Source organism: Sander lucioperca, chromosome 24, assembly GCF_008315115.2.
Source record: "Sander lucioperca isolate FBNREF2018 chromosome 24, SLUC_FBN_1.2, whole genome shotgun sequence".
Lineage (NCBI taxonomy): Eukaryota > Metazoa > Chordata > Actinopteri > Perciformes > Percidae > Sander > Sander lucioperca.
The window spans coordinates 8,578,632-8,589,959 of record NC_050196.1 but is presented as its reverse complement, the minus strand read 5'-3'; the positions used below and the strand labels follow the sequence as shown (position 1 = coordinate 8,589,959).

Here is an 11,328-nt window from a genome sequence, read left to right as displayed (position 1 = left end):
TAATGCTATCATTCTGCTTACTTTCCAGACATATGAGACTCAGTCCTGTTCGACAGATATTCCCGCAGAGTTTATCACACATTTGGTCCACTCTGGCTCTTGACAGCACCCCTACTGGTCTGAATTAAACCTGTGACTTGCTACTGTTCTCAGAGCCTCAGCAGAGTCTAGACCTCTGGATAGCGGGCTGCTGTGAGCCTGCACCATCTCTCTCTGAAACCTGACAACTTAAACCAGCAGCAGGAATCCCATGTCATGATGAATCGAACGTGAAAGGTAAGCTCTCGATTAATTTACATGCATTAACTTTATTTCATGTGTAAGCTTTTGGAAATAGCCCACTTATGATCGTTTTTTTTGTTTCAATTAGCCCCCGGCGTTGAAATAATTAACACCGAACTCCATTCAAAAATGAAGTCATTTGTGCCGCTATCCAAATCGGCGCAATTCATTTAGTAACATGTATTTATATATATGAATATACAAATCGTAACACGTGCTCTGCACTATAAAAACATACTTCCAATATTAAATGTCAAGCTCTTGTGGTAAATTCGGCATAGCATAGAAGTTGTAATCAACCATACAGTGCTTGAAATATCTACTTTTTTACCTGATATAGTTGCATTATGGTGGAGGAAGTGTGTGAGAACTACGTGTAAAGTGATTCTGCTGCTTTGTATATTGAGATGAAGAACATAGTTTATCATTATTCATTATTCATTCATAAACAAAAAGAACTTTTTATGGTTTATGCTGATAAACAAACATTAAACTGCCACATTTTAGTAGAGATTGACATATCTCTTCTAGTTTGGGTTTGCAGAGCTGCAGTATTAACAGTTTACAGTCAATTATTCATGACACGCTCAAGATTCATCATTTTTTGTACTATAATGTGAGAAGAGCGGATCCTGCTAAAGCTAATACAAAGATTTGCTCCAGTATTTTGCCTTCACATTTCAAATAGCTTAATGTGTTCATTCTCATACCCTGTCAATGTTGTGTGTAGTGATAGGACCCTTTTAAGTTGTCTGCTTAAACAGCATAACAGGCTGAGCAACAAAACTAGTGGAGCCTAAACCATCTTAGTTACTGTTTAGACAAACATAGTTTCACTAACACATTTGAAATTCTTACTGGTTTGGTTTATGTACTATTTACTTTGTTGGGTCATATTAACTTATTACATCTATTCTAAAGACCCCTACTGTGTCTTTGAAAATACATAATATACCATACTCAAATATGACAATTACTCTCTAATAGCTGGGGTCATGACAACTTTTGAGCTTAAAATGCAGATTACTCTGAGCTTTGATCAAATTGAATCCATCATGTTTCCTTTTTTTGTCAGCTATGCTTTTGTTCATAAATGAATGGAAGTCAAAGGCTGAAGGTGAAAAACATTCAGCTATGTAAAACTCTACAATAACCATTGAAAAGCAGTTAGCAAGCAGTCATAAGAAGACAAGGACCAACCATGTAGGAAATATCAGATGTATTTATTTATAGTTTATGGTTAAGGACATTAGTAGATTCATTCATTATTTTATTTTCCGCCACTTTTTAAACATCAGTTTACAACCTGAATGGAAACAGAGCTGCTAAGCCCTCACTACATACAAGGACTTACTGCAGCTAATATATAACCCCCTACATGGAAGTGGCATTAAATCGTTAAGCTGGACGCCTGAGTTACCCACAGACCTCCACAGTTTCACATGAGGTCAGGTTGAAGTGGAAAAGGAGAGAAAGATGGATTAGGAGAGAAATTGCGAGTTTAGTGCTGAGAGGCTGATGGACAGGCGGCTGGGTGTTAAGGTTTTCTCCACCCAGAATTCAGACTCTGAGACGGTGTGTGTGAGATTGCTTAAACTTTATTTATTCAGGGAAAGTTGTTATGTGTTTTTCTCGGAAAACTCTGTAGAAAGCCACAGTCTTCCAGCGTCAGTGTATGAGATTTTGCCGTTTAGCACTTTGCTTACAGGACCATGATAGTAGTTGCTGGGGAAAGGAGAGCACCCATTAAGGGATTTAAACCAACAACCTTTCAATCATAAGTGACAGTCTTGGTAAAGTTTTGAGATGCTACGTGAGATGCTGCTAACCCTAACCCTTGGTCAAGAAATAACTCAAAGGCTAACTGCTCCTAAAACCACCATTTTTCATTTTTACATTTCTATTTCTACACAAGTAAATAAACAAGATATGAATAGTAAATAAGACAGGTTTGGACGTTTTTTTTCACATAGGACGGCGCTAGGCTAGCAGCTTACCCCTGCCCCTATTTTATGTTACTGCAAGTAAGGCTGAGCACATCCTGGACCTACACTAAGCTAGGTGAATTTGATATCTCATATTTAGCACATTTCTCATGACTTTTTACATTAGCATATTTCCGCAGATGCATATCATCAAGTGTCCCGCCTGCGCTGCTTGTCTAACCTATAAACTGCACTTCTACGTGTGTGTGTGTGTGTGTGTGTGTAAACACAGTTTTGTTGCTCCAGTAGAAAGGTAAACCTCAGTGACTGCTGGGTTTTAAAAAAATCAACACAGCCAGGTTTGTTTAAAACGGAGCAAGCTGAATGTTTGAAGCATTAAAAGTCAATATTTCTTTGTGACACACAGACTTGTTTCACAGTGGAGCGCTATGTGCTGGACAAGGCATCCATTGAGCGCTGTGACGTGGGGTGGTGGGGGTCGAGTGCTGGTTTTGGGGGTTAAGAGTTGTTGGGTAACCACTGTAGGCCTCCTTCGCAGCTGGTCATGGATTAATGGAAATCATTGGAGATGACCTAATATAAACTTTTTTACATTCAGCTCTACAGATGGTGTTAGCGGTTTTCGGCGACCACTTTTTGCCTCAGTCTCACTGCTCTTATCAGTGTTTGCTCTAAAAGCCCACAGAGAAAAAAGCCTCATAGAAAAAAACAGTGGCCTCTTAGCAGAATTGTCTTGCCTTTAGCCCAAATGTTGGACTAGTTAAAGCTGTACAAATCAATATTTTCTTATGAATCAAAGGTGTAATGGGAAATTTGTTGCTGCCCCCAAGTGGCAGAAAAATCAGTGCAGGTTTAAAGTTGAAAAACCTAATTTAAAAGTATATTTCATATATTAATATTAATATTGAGCAAATCTCACTACATGTACTAACTTTTAACTAATTAAAAGTAGTTAAAGGGCAGATTTGCAGATACACTGATGTTTTTATACTGTTCTGAGACTAAACTGATTGCTACAAATGACAGGAAATCAAAAACGTACAATGCAGACGCTACTAAAATGTTCAAAGGTGCTCATAACAGCCACTTGATTTTAACCTAATGTGCTCGGAGGTGGACACAAAACAAATGATTTAGGCTTTTAAAAAGACGCTGGCAGTTAGAGGCAATCACAGGTGGCTGAATGTGCTCTAAACCAGCACTAATACATTTTCAGAATCATACAAGGTGATATAGAAGTCATATTCACTCGTTAAGTTGACAGCTTGGAGGCCATCTTTCAGCTCCCCTGAAGTTCGCTGTTCTCTATAATGTTCAAACCTGGCCAGCTTTCACTAATCCTGGTTTGGTTTTACTCAGCACCCCCCTGCTTCTCACTGTGCCTGTAATCATTCAGCCCCAGCAGTGACAGGAGGGCTGTAAAAACAGAGGTGGAGGAGGTCATCCTGAAGTTTGCACAGGAACGAGCCATTCATCCTCTCAGGGGGGTTTGGTACTCGGCTGTGGTGAGGCTGAGGCTGAGAGAGATGAATGTCCTGCTCTGTAAAGGTTGGGGATGAGGCCGGGAAATGTTATTTGTCTCATATGCTCTGCTGGGAACGCGGGAAGCTAAACCATCCTGTCATTTTTCAGTGGATATGATTTATTGGTGCCATTAATTTTTGAATGGGAGGTCATCCCTTCGCCTTCTCAGATTGGCACTTCTGTAGCCATGCCTGATTGGTGCTGCTGTCAACAGTAAAAAAAAAAAAAAACAAGTCATATTTCCTGCTTGTTGACACAGAGTATGTCCACACTAAGACAGTACATTTGTTGAAAATGACAGGTTTTTACGTTGTTCGCGTAAAGATCTTCGTCCCCGACCAGGCTCACCTCATCGATTTCCAAAAGCTCTCTTTTCCCCGTCCATGCTAAAAAGCCCAAGGCCTTATAATCAGATGCATCCACTCTGGGGGCCATTTTTGAAAAAAATTAATTTCATTTCATTTCATCCTCAACCTTGGGTACACGTACTGATTCTATGATAAAGTAGTCCAAAGTAAAGGTTCGCTTACTACTTGAGTTTAGACTATTTTACCACAGAGTTGAAAGTAATTGATGCTTTGAAGTGGGATTTGAATGAACCTCAAGGACCCAAGATTATGAAACTCAGTCAACAGATACAGGAAGTGGACGCTTTTTGTCACTGATGGCTCACATTAAATTAAACCCTGTTTGCCAGTAAACAAAATCGGACTTTCTGCCGGCCATCAGGTGACTCTGGAGGCCAGACTGGGTTCCTTTGTTTAGGCAAACAAAATGTTTGTCTGAGCTAATGGCATTTGCTATTGACTCTGCCTCCTCATTCATTTGCACATTGATGATACTGCAGCTGTGCTCGACCAACAGCAAGACTCATTTTGTATCCAAACGATTTAAGATTGACCTCAGATCACTTTATGTACATTGATTTAGATGCAAATAGTTAGAAGAAGTAAGCCAACAGCAGCGTAACTCAATGCATTTTACTTGTTATAAGAACACAATTAGCACTAGATTTTCAGGTTTTGCTTTTACTAAAAGAAACTGGGTTGGGCACCCAGATAGCTCAGTTGGTCGAGCGGGCACCCATATCTACAGGTTTACTCCTTGACGCAGCGGCCGCGTGTTCGACTCCAACCTGCGGCCCTTTGCTGCATGTCATTCCCCCCCTCTCTCTCCCCTTTCATGTCTTCAGCTGTCCTGTCAATAAAGGCCTGAAATGCCCAAAAAATTATCTTAAGAAAAAATAAACTGTGTACTTTATACTGCAGAGAAGTTGCATGCAAAACTTATTTCTGTATGAAAAAACACATAAATCCACCAGGAGAATATGTGCAAGTGCACATTTTGTGCAATGCAGTACATTTCCATCATAGTTAAAGGATACAAGTTGTCTGTGTGTCCAGTGCCAATAGGCTTCAATGAAACCGAATGAAAATGTCATTAATTAGCCTGAAGAGCAATTACAAAGAGTAAGACTGCCACTAAAGGCAAGGCCAGAATGTTTGGGACTTGTTTCTAATAGCAAAGTCCTATTAGTATGTTTGAAATCTTGAAATAGTGTCAGCAACTTGGAAGGTGCATCAGGAGTTGAATTCAGTGAAGATCTTTCATCAGTTGGTGGGGTTTCGTCGGATTCTTGAATGTTTCTTTTTTCTTTTGTCATTCTGAATCCAATTTAACAAGGATTGTTTTTGGCAGTTGTTTACAGTTTGGCTGATTACAACCTTAAACGGACCTAATTTCTTAGAAAAAAATCAAAGGATAACAATAAAGACACACACACTCACACAGGGCAGACATCCCTCTCTATTCAGAGAGTTAAGTTTGCTCTGCACAAACAGGAATGCTTTGCTCTCCCCCATCCCACACACCCCTTTACTCCCCCCCTGCACACACTCTGGTCAGCGTGCCACTGTGTGTCGATGTGTAACAAGTTCTCTCTCTCTTGTTTCTCTCTCACCATGTGAAGGATCTGTGCCACCCGTTTGTCCTCCAGAGCAGTTTGGTGATGGTGAACAAGTAAGTTTATTTTCCTGTATATCCCGGTGTGCAGTGTGTGTATTCATGCACGTATATATCCCATGTGGAGGTTGGCTGTTTCAGTGCAATTACTTATTCTTTTGTGTTGTTCTTTCCATCTTTGTGTCTAAGTCGCACACTTTTTGTGGCTATTTTTTCTGCCTGCCTGTCAGATAGTCTTTTTCCTCTCTGCAGGCTAATTTCTCCTATAATGATCTTTAACATGACCCACGACCTCTCCCTCCCCCCTTCTCATTCTCAGCCTCAGCTTATATCAATCAATCAGTCTCCCCTTGCGGAGACTACGTGTTGCATGGATAGACGTGTTAACATTGGAGGGGTTCAGGTAATGTGTAGTGGATAGTTCCTTTGTTCTGGCTAAAGCATGAGTGCTGAAATTGGCATGGGGATGGTTTAGGAGAGAAAAGCGCAGGGAGAAAGCCTGGAACAATAGCCTCAGTCTGGATTCTAAAATATTGTCTGAATGAGAATTTTTTTTTGAGCGTGATCATTCAATAGATGAACAATTGGCCTTTTGTCAAGCAAGAGCCACATATTGCACTGATTGTACCCTCTGGCAGTGTTCTCGGGATACTGATGAATATTTTTTGACTAAAAGCAGCACGTACCTGGCAATTTCTATGTAAAAATTACAATTATTATGTCCCTTTCTCCCCAAATAATTGCTGGGAACAGTGCTGGCACCCCTCATAGTTAGATGACTAATAGGATCAAGGCACATATCTTTAATTGGCCATTCTTTTTATGGTATTTTGATGGAGAGTGAGGTTTGAGCCGTTACTGTAAAATACTAGTCATACCTGGCATCACCGAGATAATAAACCCAAACGTATAATTTAACTTCCATTTACAAGACCTCCTCAAGGGGTGGACAATATTTTAGAAACACTGTTAAAATCATATTGAATCCAAAACAATGGCTTTGCATCATACTACCTTTGTGAAGGTTATTATGGTACATTGTTTAAAGATTGTCAGATGTTAAACTCATTAGCCTTGGTAACTATCTTGCACTTTCTTGCCTTTACTGGAGCTTTGAACCTCATCTCACGGTCTTCCTTAGTGGATGGAGTTTGCTCAGTTGTCATCACATGACCTAAACATGGAGCATCAGTCATGTGATAGGTGGTTGTACTGGACTGTATATGGTTTGGAAAAAGATGGCAAAGAGTATCTGTAATAATACTATTAATAAAACTGTTGGTGTGGATTGAATTGTATGATACATTTTTGAGGCTGCAGTTCTTAGTGTGATTGTGCTGTAAGTAATGTTTTTTTCTGTGTGCCTCTCAGTCCAATCATATGCATGAACTTATCTTGTTGACCTGCACTGGAGATAATGAGATGGTGGATGCACTTTTGCAAAAACTTGGCGTAGTTCCTGAGGATTTATTGCCTCTGCATAGCGCCTTATTGATTTATTACAACTATTGTCCATTTTAGGCAAATACATCCTTTCACTCTGAATTTGTCTTTGCACATTATGTCTTGTGATTAGTTAAAACTGCATTCATCTATTTTGACCACTTGGGGGCATCGCTTAAGCTAAACAAGCTAACTCTAACAAGCTAAGCTAATTGCAGGTCAATATTATTTATGTAGCCCAGATGTGCTTCCCCAACTGTGTCTTTCTGCTGTTTGGTGCTGAGCAGGTAGATGTAAGGAATGGTTGGACATACCTGTCATTTTTAGTCTAATGACTTTTCTTCAAAGTGGGAAAAGTCTTGATAGTGGAGCATTTTCAGAGAATGCATAAGGTATGCGTTTTATACGTGCTAGTTGTGTCTTTTTTCCAGAAATCAAAAGAAATGGAGTTCATGATAAGAGCGCAGAGGGAGACAGAGATGAGAGAGGGGAGATAGGAAGAGAGGGATCAGTGCAGCTGTGTGCCTCTTTAGGATTCCTGCTTTCTACCTCCTCTAGCCGGGGCCAAACCGGCATCATTAGGTTTGGCAAATTACCCGAGTAGCCATTGTGGCGCAGCCATGGCACGTTAGTGTGTCTTTTAACTGTGGCTAAACTCAGTCTATTCACTTGTAAAAGAGAGCAGCCATTGGCAGATAGTTGGCAGGTTGCACAGAGAGGCCATTCACCCCAGTAGGAAGGAGCTGAGAACACTGCCTCGGAAATGGTCCTCTCTGAATATTTTGATAAAGAGACTTTGGATGCCTTCTCAGTGTCTGTTTGCTCCAACTAAACTGACTTCATTGATAATTAATATTACTACTTTTATAGGTGGTCCTACTGTCGAGTAGGAGCTGCTACTCTAACAGTCAGAGAGATTTTTCCAGATTTGCTTTTGGTAGCAGCTGTTGTTTTGTGAGCCCTCCTTATTTAAGGAGGAATTTGGGGTTTGGAATCCCAGATTCTTTGGTGTAGGGAGGTGTGTGTGTGTGTGTGTCTGTTTCTTTTGATGATATTTGGATGAAGTCCAAATACAAGAGAGTTTAACAAGAGGCTGATATAAAAAGGTCAAATGCTGGACACCCTCCTTTTATTGTTTATGCCATGGAGGAACAAATGACGGGGATTTTGAATAAGGAAATAATTACTTGTAATTAATTTCCCTGTCATATATCACCTCAGTAAAGAGGATTTGTCAGTATTTTATTGAAACTCATTTAACGTTTACACCCAGCATGCTCATTTTTTAGCCTGTGTAATCCTGGTGGAAGTGTTATTAAGCATTTCAAGGTTTTTTTGTAGATCTTTTGTTGTCAGATCACAATATGATTCCCTATAATAGCTCTTTTGTTTTTTGAGGTTTTACTCATCCTTACAGAATAAGAAACAGCACCTTCACAGTGTCAGTATGGCGCATTCAAACTTAGTAAGCTTAGTGGTCACATTGCCACAGAAGAGTTTCATCCATGCTTTACTCCCCACTCCTTCGAATCAACTCATTCATATACAAGCATTGGGTCGAAGGTATCCAAGTGACACACACCGTGGGAGGGCCTCCTGAAAAGAAGACTGAAATGTTCTACTGCTTCAGTTTGTCTGAAGACAAAGCCAAGAGTGCTTGAATAGAAAGTTCTTTAAAAAAGAAGAGAGGCTCACAAAAAAATACTCAAGTTCCATGTTACTTTAATTTCGTAAGCACGCTTGAAAATCTTAAGCTCAGTCTCAAGCTTGCAGACAACCAGGAGATTAAAAAAAAATCTTTCTTCTAAGGTCCAATAACTGGCTACACATCAACTTCTAAAAGAAAAATGGAGAGTTTGCCAAAAACCTCTGCAGTGTTGTACAACTGTTATGAAGTGCTACAGGATCACTACTACGCTGTCCAAACACATGTGTCACAGCATTTTCACCGGAGACTCTGGAGGCTGCAGCTAGTTCTGCTAACCGTTGTAGCATTAGTGTATGGGTCGTGTGAGATGCATCGTGTGACAAGAGGTCACAAATAAACATGGTTTCTTTTTAAGGTGTTACAAGTCAAGATCAGTATCAGTTAGGTTATAGTCTGAATTGTGAGAAATGGCAATTTAATAAACCCTATATTGGTGGAGAGAGTGCTGATTAATAGATATGCATAGGTGAAATAGTTGAACCTTTTTACCATACAGGGCTTGCATATGTTTATAACTGAAGACACTGCAACAAATCAAGTGCTGGTAATAAATGTCAAAGTGAAATAAGAGGGCAGGTAAACTATCTATCTATGGGCATAGGTTTTTGAGAAGAAGTTAGCAGTGAGCTGTTTTTGTTGCAGTGTCTCCAGAAGTGATGGATAATAATAGACCCTTCTGCAGAGTAGGGACACATTTAATGACTTTAAGGCCAATTATAATCATTGCTTTGGTCAACACATCTCATGTTCAGTATCAGAGTGAGTTGGTTGGTTCTACAGTTTCTGGAAGACATTCAGAAGATCTGTAATCTGACGATTGTAACCACTGCTGCGGTTGTGTCGGTTCCCAAATTGTACCTGAGGCGGATGCATATTCCAGTATGGTGTGTGGTGCAATGTGGCATTTATATTTCATTTGCAATTAATTATACTATTAGTGTTGTGACTGCTGTGAAAGGCAGAGAAGCATGGTGTTAGCATCCTCTTTTAAATCCCCTTTTAAATAGGCCACTGTCTATTACCAATAACAATTACAAATAAATATATACCTTAAAAATAAAGAGCAAAGAGTACACATTTCAGGACCATATTGGAGATCATTGTGAAATTAATTTTATTCTCAGAGAGGAATAACAGGCAGATATAGAGCTGCAATAGATGCTAATAGATGTACACCAGTCATATGTTTTTTTTATTATATGTTTACGTTTATTCATGATTGATACAGTGAAGCCACATCTTAAACGTTATGCACGGTGGCTGTAAAAGGGTTAAATTCTTGGCAGTGTTCCTCTCTGTGTGGATCACATGTTCGCTCTGTGTTCCTGTGGTTTTCCTCCCACAGTCCAAACACACAGGTCACATGAATCGGAGACTGTATTTCTAATCTTCTCAAAGGTTGTTTAGGCTTTATGGTGTTTTTCCAACACCAATGCTCTGACACGCTCATGGCTTCAGAAAAAACAGGCATGAATGTTTGCCCGCCTTTACTTCCTTTTTGTCCAACACTGGCCCCTTGTGGTCATTGTAGTAATGGCTCTCCTCTCTCGTCATAAACAAAGGCAGACGCACCATAGCGCAGAACAAACTTCCAGGAAGACGATCGGGGTGGATGGTCGGGCGTACACCGCGTCCTCAGTGTCTGACTTTAACACAGTAGACTGCTGTTTGCATGCTGTCTCCTACAACAGTCAATGTTGGTTTCTTTTAACTAGGGATCGACCAATACTGGTTTTTCAAGGCTGATACCGATTATTAGTAGTTAGTGAAACCGATAACCGATATTTGGAACCAATATGCATTTACAGTGGAAATGAAAATCTTTTAGTCAAAATTAAGATTTTGGAATGTTACAAACTCCAACACAAAACCTTGTTTAAATGCTTTAAGCAATTATTTAATAAATTAGAAACTTTCAACATAATCCACAGTAAAAGATAGTCAGATCGTGTTGTGGGCGGGACATTAAGTCGGACTCAGTGGTGAGTGAAACCGAAGCAGAGGGACAGACACAGAGCTGTAGCGGAGCCAGTGTAGTGTAGCACACTTTTTAATACATTTTATTAATCGGTTACAGATAATCTGCAAATTGCCAAAAAACAGCCCGTTAATCGGACAGGGCTGATAATCGGTCTATCCCTACTTTTAATCGTGACTACGATCTTTCTCTAAGCTTAACAAAGTACTTTTAATTGAGCAAACCTTAACAGAGGTGGTGGATCTGAAGTTGCTGATATGGGTCGTTTGGAGAGCACTGACAAACAACCTTTTCTGTTATTTAGGTGTGAGGACTTATGAAAAATTAATAAGCATGCAGTCTTTTGCTAAGGCTGGTCAGAGTGTGAGAATCTGAATCCGAACATTTCCTACTGCCCCTGAAGAATCTGACTGACGTCTGCTGCTGCTCCCCCTCGTTGCACTGAATAGACAAGTCCCAGAACACTAGGCTTCTACTGGCCAGCC

General features: G+C 40.0%; 1 protein-coding gene across 1 annotated transcript in view; it reads left to right on the top strand.

Annotated features, from left to right (window-relative positions):
* Positions 1 to 23: 23 nt before the first annotated feature.
* Positions 24 to 11,328, top strand: part of LOC116044715 (semaphorin-5B-like) — a 33,572-nt gene continuing 22,267 nt past the window's right edge. Inside the window, exons 1-2 of the mRNA XM_031292131.2 lie at positions 24 to 276; positions 5,722 to 5,771. The gene's annotated coding sequence lies outside the window, so the exon portion shown is untranslated. The remainder of the gene's footprint in view (positions 277 to 5,721; positions 5,772 to 11,328) is intronic.